The sequence below is a fragment of the Bubalus kerabau genome, chromosome X (assembly GCF_029407905.1).
Source record: "Bubalus kerabau isolate K-KA32 ecotype Philippines breed swamp buffalo chromosome X, PCC_UOA_SB_1v2, whole genome shotgun sequence".
Classification (NCBI taxonomy): domain Eukaryota; kingdom Metazoa; phylum Chordata; class Mammalia; order Artiodactyla; family Bovidae; genus Bubalus; species Bubalus kerabau.
Window position 1 is genome coordinate 28,043,098 of NC_073647.1, and position 13,191 is coordinate 28,056,288.

Sequence of the window (13,191 nt, forward strand, 5' to 3'; positions counted from 1 at the left end):
TATTGTTGTTGTTTAGTTGCTAAGTCATGTCTGACTCTTTTGTGACCCCATGGACTGTAGCCTACCAGGCTCCTCTGTCTATGGGATTTCCCAGGCAAGACTATTGGAGTGGGTTGCCACTTTCTGCTCCAGGAGATCTTCCTGACCCAGGGATCAAGCCCATGTCTCCTGCATTGCAGGCAGGTTCTTTACCCCTGTGCCACCTGGGAAGCCAAAGAATATTGACAAGACAGTAGTTACAGTGGTGGACCCTATCATGTAAGATGGATGGAGAGGAAACTAAAAATGGGAAACAGTAGAGGGATGAAGCCATTGGGGGAAACTGACAGAGTAAATAGATAAGCAATGGAGTTGTAGTTAGGGAGGGATGTCTCAAGTTGTGGTCTTAGAGGTAGAGCAAATCTGGGGTCCCAAAATATTCCAATGTGAGACAGAAGATACGGGGGCCTGAGGTAGAGGTCAAGGAACTTCAAGATCAAGGTGTTGAATGAGTTGCCCATATATCTGTTGACTTCAGACAGAATGTCTGTTGAGAGTTGGGATAGAATGGAAAAATGGGCCTACTGCCAGAGTCCCTGGTGAATACAGAGGAATATCTAGGAGACCAAGAGATGACAGCGACAGGAAGTTTAAAGTTACACTGATTGGTGTTCCCTGATTCTTGTATGTCTCAAAAGGAGCTGGGATTTGGCGGGGGGGGTGGGGGGTGGGGAGGAGGGGGGGTGTTTGTTTTTCTTGTTTGTTGTTTTTGTTGACAAGATAGTGGAGAGGAAGTAGGTTGAAAGTGGCTTTGGAGAATGAAGAAGAAACTGGCCTTGCTGTACCAAGAAGTGTGGGTACATGCCCTGCAATCAGCTCAAGCAGCAACTAGGGTTATATTCTCTTCGCTGAAAGAGCCAGGTCTCACTTAAGGTTAGGTCATGAAGTGAACTTGTTAAACAAGCCATGTGAGTTCCAGAGGATTGCAGGGGGTGTATTGAAGCGTGGCAGAATTAGCTGACTCATGGGCTTGAGGAGAGAGTAAGTCACAACGGGTCCCAGAAAGGATGGCAGGCACCTGGAAACTACCTCATAGGGGCTTAAGTTTTATTTAATTTTTTCTCATGATCTTCAGGGATAAAATAGCAATCAGAGATGACAGGGGAAACCTGATTATGACTTCCATTACCTTCATATCTTTCTTTCAGCCCAGTGGATAACAAAAATAAAAATAGTAATACTAATTTGTAAATTTCTCCACGATCCAACGAATGTTGGCAATTTGACCTCTAGTTCCTCTGCCTCTTCTAAACCCAGCTTGTACATCTGAAGTTCTTGATTCACATACTGATAAAGCCTAGCTTGAAGGATTTTGAGTGTAACCTTGCTAGCATGTAAAATGAGTGCAATTGTACCGTAGGTCGAACATTCTTTAGGACTGGAATGAAAACCAGTCAATCCTAAAGGAAAGCAACCCTGAATAATCACTGGACAGACTGATGCTGAAACTCCAATACTTTGGCCACCTGATGGGAAGAGGCGACTCATTGGAAAGGACCCTGATGCTGGGAAAGATTGAAGGCAGAAGAAGAGGACGACAGACGATGAGATGGCTGGATGGCATCACGGACTCGATGGACATGTGTTTGAGTGAAGCCGGGAAATAGTGAAGGACAGAGGAGCCTAGCATGCTACAGTCCATGAGGTCACAAAGAGCTGGACACAGCTTAGCTACTGAACAACAACAACAACAAATTGTAAATTTAGAAAATACCATACAGTGGAAGTGAGAAATAGATTTAAGGGACTAGATCTGATAGATAGAGTGCCTGATGAACTACAGAATGAGGTTCATGACATTGTACAGGAGACAGGGATCAAGACCATCCCCATGGAAAAGACATGCAAAAAAGCAAAATGCCTGTCTGGGGAGGCCTTAAAAATAACTCTGAAAAGAAGAGAAGTGAAAAGCAAAGGAGAAAAGGAAAGATATAAACATCTGAATGCAGAGTTCCAGAGAATAGCAAGAAGAGATAAGAAAGCCTTCTTCAGCGATCAATGCAAAGAAATAGAGGAAAACAACAGAATGGGAAAGACTAGAGATCTCTTAAAGAAAATCAGAGATACCAAAGGAACATTTCATGCAAAGATGGGCTCTATAAAGGACAGAAATGGCATGGACCTAACAGAAGCAGAAGATATTAAGAAGAGATGGCAAAAATACACAGAAGAACTGTACAAAAAAGATCTTCACGACCCAGATAATCACGATGGTGTGATCACTGACCTAGAGCCAGACATCCTGGAATGTGAAGTCAAGTGGGCCTTGGAAAGCATCACTACGAACAAAGCTAGTGGAGGTGATGGAATTCCAGTTGAGCTATTCCAAATCCTGAAAGATGATGCTGTGAAAGTGCTGCACTCAATATGTCAGCAAATTTGGAAAACTCAGCAGTGGCCACGGGACTGGAAAAGGTCAGTTTTCATTCCAATCCCAAAGAAAGGCAATGCCAAAGAATGCTCAAACTACCGTACAACTGCACTCATCTCACACACTAGTAAAGTAATGCTCAAAATTCTCCAAGCCAGGCTTCAGCAATATGTGAACCGTGAACTTCCTGATGTTCAAGCTTGTTTTAGAAAAGGCAGAGGAACCAGAGACCAAATTGCCAACATCCGCTGGATCATGGAAAAAGCAAGAGAGTTCCAGAAAAACATCTATTTCTGCTTTATTGACTATGCCAAAGCCTTTGACTGAGTGGATCACAATAAACTGTGGAAAATTCTGAAGGAGATGGGAATACCAGACCACCTGACCTGCCTCTTGAGAAATTTGTATGCAGGTCAGGAAGCAACAGTTAGAACTGGACATGGAGCAACAGACTGGTTCCAAATAGGAAAAGGAGTATGTCAAGGCTGTATATTATCACCCTGTTTATTTAACCTATATGCAGAGTACATCATGAGAAACGCTGGAGTGGAAGAAGCACAAGCTGGAATCAAGACTGTCGGGAGAAATATCAATAACCTCAGATATGCAGATGACACCATCCTTATGGCAGAAAGTGAAGAGGAACTAAAAAGCCTCGTGATGAAAGTGAAAAAGGAGAGTGAAAAAGTTGGCTTAAAGCTCAACATTCAGAAAACGAAGATCATGGCATCCAGTCCCACCACTTCATGGGAAATAGATGGGGAAACCGTGGAAACAGTGTCAGACTTTATTTTTCTGGGCTCCAAAATCACTGCAGATGGTGACTGCAGCCACGAAATTAAAAGATGCTTACTCCTTGGAAGGAAAGTTATGACCAACCTTGATAGCATATTCAAAAGCGGAGACATTACTTTGCCAACAAAGTTTCATCTAATCAAGGCTATGGTTTTTCCAGTGGTCATGTATGGATGTGAGAGTTGGACTGTGAAGAAGGCTGAGCACCGAAGAATTGATGCTTTTGAACTGTGGTGTTGGAGAAGACTCTTGAGAGTCCCTTGGACTGCAAGGAGATCCAAGCAGTCCATTCTGAAGGAGATCAGCCCTAGGATTTCTTTGGAAGGAATGATGTTAAAGCTGAAACTCCAGTACTTTGGCCACCTCATGTGAAGTGTTGACTCATTGGAAAAGACTCTGATGCTGGGAGGGATTGGAGGCAGGAGGAGAAGGGGATGACAGAGGATGAGATGGCTGGATGGCATCACTGACTCGATGGACGTGAGTCTGAGTGAACTCCGGGAGTTGGTGATGGACGGGGAGGCCTGGCGTGCTGTGATTCATGGGGTCGCCAAGAGTCGGACACGACTGAGCAACTGATCTTATCTGATCTGACTGAACACCTACTATTTGCCAGGCAGTGTTTTAGGTGCCAGGAACATGACAAAGTTCCTGAACTCACAGAACTTAGTCTGTTAGATAGTCTGTCCATGGGCAAAGAACAAAAATGGAAGAAGTATATAAGGTTGAGGAACTACAAGTCTTAAGAATAGAAGTTCAGTGGGGTAAGTGCAAAGACAGTGATGGTGATGTGTGTGTGAGAAGCTGTATTAGGGAAGATCTTTAAAGGAGGCTCTTCTGAGCAGAGACTTGAATGATAAGAAGGAGCCATCCACGTGATGATGGAGCATTTCAGATCAAGGGAATAGCAAGTGCCAAGGCTCCAAGGGTGGGAAGGAGCTTGGGATGTCTGAAGGTCGTTATAGCTGATGACTCCGAGACCTGGAAGCATGTACTTTCAACTACCTGCTGTGAAGGATGAGATTGATGGGTCTCTGCGGTCTAATTTTGTAAGGACCTGGATATCCCAGAATTGGTCCAAGAGGTTGAGGCTCAATGGAAGCAGCAAGCTACCCCCAAAGGGTAATTGAGAAATCCTCACTACACATTGGGGTGGGAATGAACTTGCTTGGTAAGTCCAAGGCCATGTTGGTCCCAGATCTATGGCACTGAACCACAGTGGAGATGAGGAAATGCTGCTGCCCCTTTCATATCTGAAAACACTTCATCAGAAACTGGGGGTTTGGGACTTCTCTGGTGGCCCAGTGCCTACGGCTCTATGCTCCCATGCAGGGGACCAAGTTTCCATCCCTGGTCAGGGAAGATCCCACATGTGGCAGCTAAGACCTGGCACAGCCAAATAAATAAATCAACAAAAAGAAGAAAAAAAAGAAACTAGGGGTTGGCTTAGGACTCTTGACTTGAGACTGTTACATGAGGTAAGATTTGGCAGAGGTACCAGCATCATGGTTGGCAGAAAAGTGGCATGAAAGAGAGGACTGAAGTTTTTCATAAGAAGGTCATATTGTGGGACTTGAGACAGGTGAGGCCAAAGACCATAAGGAAGCCAGGACAGTGTTACAGACAGCACAACTTATGGGATGCTAGATATACACCCAACTAAATGGGAATGACCTAATGGATGACTACTGCCTCTAACTGTGCTCCCTCATGTCTGTGAATCACAGCTGGTCCATGGAGTCACCTTCAGTTCCAAAAACAAATTCCGTATTTGCTGGCCTGCAGCTATAGGTTCCACACTGGGCAAATCATGCCAGGCCTTATTAGAAGGTCAGGCTAAGCCCTGACTCTGACACATACCAAGTGGGATACCTTGGCCTTGGGCAAGATATTGACCTGCCCTGATTCTCACTTTTGCTTATCTGTCAAAGGTGGCGCTAAATGGTACTTACCTCCTAGGGTTCTTGTCAGCATCTAGGGCATTGATGTCTGTCAAAATGTTGAAGCAGTGTCTGACACTTGGTAAATACCGCTTAAGTGAGCAATTCCTGGTGTGTAGTAACTGCTACCCTGGTGTTTGTTAAACAAACAGCTCTGGATAAGCCATTCCTCCATTGAGCAAACACTTCATGCCTGTTGTGTTCAAGGCATGGTCACATGTACAAAGAGCATGAAGACATGTTAGAAGTCAACCCTGCCCTCAGCTTCTACTGTCTTTCATGTGAGGCAATATAGATATGAAAATAGCTAGAACATAAAGCTGTGTGTGTATAGGTAGTGTCATGAGTGGTGCCCAGTGCTTTCCAAATACAGAGGAGGAAGACATATAGCAGGAATTGTGGAGAAACCCATGTGAGATTTCACTTGGGCCTTGAGGACAGTATAGACATTGTACTGGGCGAGAATTACTAGAAATGGGGTCGCAAATTATTGCCAGAGTGATAAGCATGGAAAAAGGCTGGGAGGAGGGAAAGCCCAATGCCTGTTTAGGAAAAGGTGATTGAATTCAGTTTCATTAAAGCATCAGGTTTGAGTGTGGAAGTAGGAGAAAATTCCAGGGGTACAAGACTTGAGCTGATAATGATTTCTTTAAGAATTTCTTTAATATTAATTTCTCCCAGATAGAATGCAAGCATTAGGACATCAGGATCTGTGTCTGTCTTATTCTATGCTTTATCCCCAGGGCCTAGTGTGGTACTTAGCAAAAAATAGGGTCTCAAGATAAAAATTTCAAATATATGAATAAATGAGACAAATAGGTTTTAAGAAAAAATCGTAAAAAAAGATTTGGGCCATGGTGTCAGAATAGAGAAACTTTTGAAGAAGAGAAAGATGTGAGATTCAATGTCATAGAAGTAGGCTAGCTCTTTGTGCAAAGTACTCAAAATATGTGCATCAAAAACAAAGAAATGTGAAGATCCTCAGCTTGGGAGCCTGACTCTAAAATGAGCTTCTTGACCCAAACTCACAGGTCAGAAGTAAAGGAAAGGAGGAGACACATTGAGAAGACAGCTATCCCTGTGATCACCTGAGCTGGTGATGGACCTTTCTGAGACACACAGGGGAGGGACTGACTGGGGGCACCATAGGCCTTACAGTCTTAAGAGAAATAGATTGTACTAATGTCAACATGTTGGTTGTACTATAGTTACCAAGATCTTACCCTTGGGGGAGTCTGGGTATCAGATACGTAAGATTGATTTGAATAATCTCTCACATTTGCATGCAAATCTACAATTACTCAATAAAGATTTCAATAAAATATATTATTAACAGATAATTATAAAACAAAATCTGAAAATAAATTTTTAAAAAAAAAGGGAAATGGGAGAGAACCTCTAAGTCAGAGAGGCAAGTGGTAGGACTCCCAGGCCACCTTAGGTGTTTTGGCAATTTCTGCCCTGTGTATGATGTAGAGAATGCTTGTGTGGGCTGGTGGAACAGAGTGTCTCATCAGTGATGTCTGTCCTACATGCAGGAGGAGGAGTCCTCAGAACAAGTGCTACATGTTTGCCATCTATTCAATGATGGCGTGGCATTGTGACATCTGGGGCCACTGTTTCCCCATCTCTTTGCCATGAAGTGATGGGACCAGATGCCATGATCTTAGTTTTCTGAATGTTGAGCTTTGAGCCAACATTTTCACTCTCCTCTTTCACTTTCATCAAGAGGCTCTTTAGTTCCTCTTCACTTTCTGCCATAAGGGTGGTGTCATCTGCATATCTAAGGTTATTGATATTTCTCCCGGCAATCTTGATTCCAGCTTGTGCTTCCTCCAGCCCAGCCTTTCTCATGATGTACTCTGCATGTAAGTTAAATAAGCAGGGTGGCAATATACAACCTTGACATTCTCCTTTTCCTATTTGGAACCAGTCTGTTGTTCCATGTCCAGTTCTAACTGTTGCTTCCTGACCTGCACACAGGTTTCTCAAGAGGCAGATCAGGTGATCTGATATTCCCATCTCTTTCAGAATTTTCCACAGTTTATTGTGATCCACACAGTCAAAGGCTTTGGCAACAAATCCCACCACTGTAGGCCACTCCCTGTAAGTTCAGGCAGGGACCCATTTGTGAGCAGGCTTGTATACCAGCTGGCTCCTAAAGGGATGAGAGCCATGTGTCTTCTAACAGTAGCTAATGTTCATTGAACATTTCCCAGTGGCCAGGCCTTGTGGTAAGTGCTTTACATAAATTAATTTACTGAATCCTCATGGCAAACCCATTACTTACCTTCAAAAACCAGGCTTTCTGGTGCCCAGGTGTTTCAACCCTGGCCTAATAGGTGTTCTGCTTGCCCACCAGGTCCTTGGCTGATACGTAGTTCTTTCTAGAGCAGTGAGAGGTCCTGAGGATGGGGCTTTGAGTATCCCCTCCCCTCAAGCTTCTCCCACCTATGGCCCTGATTGCTGGCCAGTCAAGAAGTGGCCAAGTGTGACTCTGAAGAAAGCCTGGACTTCCTCCTTCACACAGCAGTGCTGGAGAGCAGGTGTCTTGGGTAACGATGGCTGACATCCATGGAGCATTTACTAGGTGCCAGACACTGTGCTCAGCCACATTAGACTGCCACTCTTCTCCTCTCATCTCCAACAGCATCCTGTGAAATTGATAGGATTTCTATCCCCTTTTTCCTGATAAAGAGGTCAAAGTAAAGTTGCCCATGTACAAAGAGCTTGTCTGTGGAGAGCAGGTGTTTGAACCCAGGTCTGGCTGATGCATCGGCTTCCCAGGGGGATCAGTAGTAAAGAATCCTCCTGCCAATGCAGCAGATGTGGCTTTGACCCCTGGGCTGGGAAGATCCCCTGGAGAAGGGAAAGGCAACCCACTCCAGTATTCTTTCCTGGAGAATCCCCATGGACAGAGGAGCCTGGCAGGCTATAGTCCATTGGGTCTCAAAGAGTCAGACATGACTGCATATCTGCATATCTGAGGTTATTGATATTTCTCCCGGCAATCTTGATTTCAGCTTGTGTTTCCTCCAGCCCAGCCTTTCTCATGATGTACTCTGCATGTAAGTTAAATAAGCAGGGTGGCAATATACAACCTTGACATTCTCCTTTTCCTATTTGGAACCAGTCTGTTGTTCCATGTCCAGTTCTAACTGTTGCTTCCTGACCTGCATACAGGTTTCTCAAGAGGCAGGTCAAGTGGTCTGGTATTCCCATCTCTTTCAGAATTTTCCACAGTTTATTGTGGAATGCATATGAGCTTGCACACATGCATATGTTGGCTGATGCAACAGCCCATGATCACTTTCAGGAATCTGTCTAGAGCCCAGATAGGTGTTCAGTAAATATGTGAGGAATGAATGAAATTCACTCAAAAGTGCAAAGAAGACTCCAACCTAAGTGTCCTGAAACGAAGTAGCAAACTAGTCAAGTGGGGTAATGGGCATGCCCCTAGCTTGTACTTAAAAGACCCATCTTCTCAAAGAAGACATTAAGGAAAGAATTGTTGATGTCTGTAGAGCATCTACTGAGTACTAAGTACTGGACTGGATATGCTTGGGGGTACATATCAAGGATAGATGAGATAAGATCCCATGTTTTAGGAAGCAGTGTTGTGGGGGAGGCTGTAACTGTTGTGAACTTCATGGTTTGTACATGCTGTTTCCATCTTGTGAGTCCCACTTATCCCCATCTTCTTGCCTCTGGTTGCAGTCCTCACCATGCCTTGTATGTGTTTCTACAACCTACTGAATCACTCTTGGTGTGGCGGTGGTGGTGGTGTGTTTAACAAGTGCTCCAAGGGATTCTGATGCACCCTCAAGTTTGACAACCACTGATTTATATCAAAGACTTGGGATGTAACTGGTGCTTCATAAATGGCCAAGGTGGTTATTTGGAATGGTTCTGATACTTTGGAGAACTGAGGAGTCAAGAAATTGTGGTTCCTGAAGGAGTCTGGAAGAAGCACAAGCTGGAATCAAGATTGCTGGGAGAAATATCATTAACCTCGGATATGCAGATGACACCACCCTTATGGCAGAAAGTGAAGAGGAACTAAAGAGCCTCCTGATGAAAGTGAAAGAGGAGAGTGAAAAAGTTGGCTTAAAGCTCAACATTCAGAAAATGAAGATCATGGCATCTGGTCCCATCACTTCATGGCAAAGAGATGGGGAAACAGTGGAAACAGGGTCAGACTTTATTTTTTGGGGCTCCAAAATCACTGCAGATGGTGATTGCAGCCATGAAATTAAAAGACGCTTACTCCTTGGAAGGAAAGTTATGACCAACCTAGATAGCATATTGAAAAGCAGAGACATCACTTTGCCAACAAAGGTCCGTCTAGTCAAGGCTATGGTTTTTCCAGTAGTCATGTATGGATGTGAGAGTTGGACTGTGAATAAAGCTGAGCGCCGAAGAATTGATGCTTTTGAACTGTGGTGTTGGAGAAGACTCTTGAGAGTCCCTTGGACTGCAAGGAGATCCAAGCAGTCCATTCTGAAGGAGATCAGTCCTGGGTGTTCTTTGGAAGGACTGATGCTAAAGCTGAAACTCCAGTACTTTGGCCACCTCATGTGAAGAGTTGACTCATTGGAAAAGACTCTGATGCTGGGAGGGATTGGGGGCAGGAGGAAAAGGGGATGACAGAGGATGAGATGGCTGGATGGCATCACTGACTCGATGGACGTGAGTTTCAGTGAACTCAGGGAGTTGGTGATGGACAGGGAGGCCTGGCCTGCTGCGATTCATGGGGTCTCAAAGAGTCTGACATGACTGAGTGACTGAACTGAACTGAATTGAAGGAGCCAGTATGGACCTGGATTTGTTCCAGTTTGTCCATGACCTCCCTGGTTTTAGCTCTGAAAGTACCACTTCCTGGAAACCCGCTTAGTCCCAGACAGCGTCAAGCACAACACAAGCCCATGTTTTTTCCAGTGGTACCAGGGTGCAATGATTTTTCCTGATTTTACAGATGGAGAAACAACAGAGAGAGGTTATACAGTCAGGAAGAAGGTGGTGGTGTCAGGATTCACTTCTGGGTCCGTTTCACTCCAGATTCTACGCTCTTAACAAATTCCTGGAAGCAGAATTGCTATTCAAAGATCATGAATGTGAAAATTTTCTAACTCTATTGCTGAATTCTTGTCCCAGAGGCATAACATATATTTTTATACACTATTAGTGTATATAATATATATATAAACATATATATGACAAAAATAAGTATCATATGGCAATATATGTAAAATATATGTATAAATAAATATACATTATAACAGTATATATAAATACATATATACATCTATATAACAGTATATATATATGACAACAATAAATATATGTGACAACAGTGTATAAAATATATATATATCAGTATATATAAATACATATATACATATATTCCAGTATGTTATATATATATATACACAATAATAAATATACGAATATGACAACAGTATATAGAAATACAGTCATATATAGTTATATATATTTGCGAAGGTATTGGTTCCCTGTGGTCCTGTGTGTAACTTGCATAGTATTTGCATATAACCTATGCATGTCTTCCCATATACTTCAAAGCATCTCTAACTAATTAATAATATCTAGTTTGATGTAAATACTGTGTAAATAGTTATAAATACAAGGCAAACACTATGGAAAGAGTTGCTGACATGCAGAAAATTCAAGTTTGATTTTCTGGAATTTTTGGATTCTTTTTTATGAATATTTTAGATCCACCATTGTTTGAATTCATGGGTATAGAGGACCAACTGTATTTGTTTTACCCATAAAACCAGCAAAAGGGCCTTATGAATCTGTTTAATCTTTGCCAATCTGATAAACAGTCCTTATATCTTCAGGTGCACATCATCTGACCTGTTTAGTGTGCTCTGTTGCACTGCAGAGTTGAGTGTAATTTGAGACAGAAAATTGAATGGAGCTCTCTTGATTTAATGTGAACTTCATTGAAGTAAAGTCCCAATGCTATTCAGATGCTTCTAGGGGCACCATCAAGGATACGTATGTTATTAAAGCCTTGTTAGGATGAATGTCGCATTTAACTGGTCCCAAATGGACACCAGAATTGGAGAGGTCACTCTGAAGTTTGTTTGACTTCTCTAAACCTCTAATGACATCTCCTTCCTCCAAGTTGCAATCACACTCTTGGTGCCGGACTGTTTTCTTTTTTTTTCAGTTGAAGTATAGTTGATTTACAATGATTCAGGTGTACAGCAAAGTGATTCAGTTATACATACATATATATATATATATTTCAGATTTTTAAAGATATTAAAAGATATTGAATATAGTTCCCTGTGCTATACAGTAGATCCTTCTTGTTTATTTTATATATAGTAGTGTATATCTATTAACCCCTAATTCTCAAAATTTATCCCTCCCTTCCTTTCCCCTTTGGTAACTGTAAGTTTGTTTTCTATGTCTGTAAGCCTGTTTCTGTTTTGTAAATAAATTCATTTATATTATTTTTTTCAATTCCACATATGTGATAGCATACAGCATTTGTCTCCCTGTGTCTGACTTACTTCACTAAGTATGATAATCTCTAGGTCCATCCATGCTGTTGCAAATGATAATATTTCATTCTTTTTATGGCCAAGTAATATTTCATTGAATATCTATAGCTTTATCTATATTTATGTCTACATCTATATATCTATGTTCCATACAACATCTTCTTAAGCCAGTCATCTGTTGATGGGCACTTGGATTGCTTCTATGTCTTGGCTATTGTAAATAGTGCTACTATGAACATTGGGGTGCATGTATCTTTTCAAATTTCATAATGATCAGATGTGTTTTCATCTTTTCCAGTTACATGCCCAGGAGTGGGGTGGCTGGATCATGCGGTAACTGTATTTTCAGTTTTTTAAGGAACCTCCACACTATTCTCCATAATGGCTGCAACAATCTACATTGCTACCAAGAGTGTATGGGGGTTTACTTCCCCCTCCTCTCTCCAGCATTTATTGTTTGTAGATTTTTTGATGATGATCATTCTGATGGATGTGAGGTGATACCTCACTGTAGATTTTTTATTTGCATTTCTTTAATAATTAGCTATGTTGAACATCTTTTCTTGTGCCTGTTGGACATCTGTATGTCTTCTTTGGAGAAATGTCTGTTTAGATCTTCTGCCTATTTGACTGAGTTGTTTGTTTTTTTTGCTATTTAGTTATATGAGCTAGTTGCATATTTTGGATATTAAGCCCTTGTCAGTCACATTGTTTGCAAGTATTTTCTCCCATTCCATAGGTTGTCTTTTTATTTTGTTTATGATTTCCTTTGCTGTGCAAAAGCTTTTATGTTTAATTAGGTTCCTTTTATTTTTGTTTTTGTTTCCATTACTCTAGGAGATGGGTCCAAAATAATATTCCTGCAATTTTCATCAAAGTGTGTTCTGCCTATGTTTTCCTCTAGGAGTTTTATAGTATCTAGTAATACTTTTGGGTCTTTAATCCATTTTGAGTTTATTTTGTATATGTTGTTAGAGAATGTTCTTGTTCTTTTACATGTAGCTGTCCAATTTTCTCAGCACCACTTATTGAGGAGACTGTCTCTTCTACATTGTATATTCTTGCCTCCTTTGTCATAGATTAATTGACCATAAGTGTATAGGTTTATGTCTTGGCTCTCTATCCTATTCCATTGATCTGTGTGTCTGTTTATTAAAATGTTTATTTATTTGGCTATGCTGGGTCTTAGTTGTAACACTTGGGATCTTTAGTTATGACATGTGGGATCCAGTTCCCTGACCAGGGATTGAACCCATGCCCCCAGCAGTAGGAGCATGGAGTCTTAGCCACTGGACCACCCGGGAAGTCCCTATGTATTTATTTTTGTGCCAGTACCATACTGTGTTGATGCCTATAGTTTTGTAGTATAATCTGTATGTCGGGGAACATGATTATTCCTCCAGCTAGTTCTTCTTTCTCAAGATTGTTTTGGGTATTCAGAGTCTTTTGTGCTTCTATACAGAATTTTAGCTCAGTTGTTAAAGAACCTGCCTGCAATGCAGGAGAC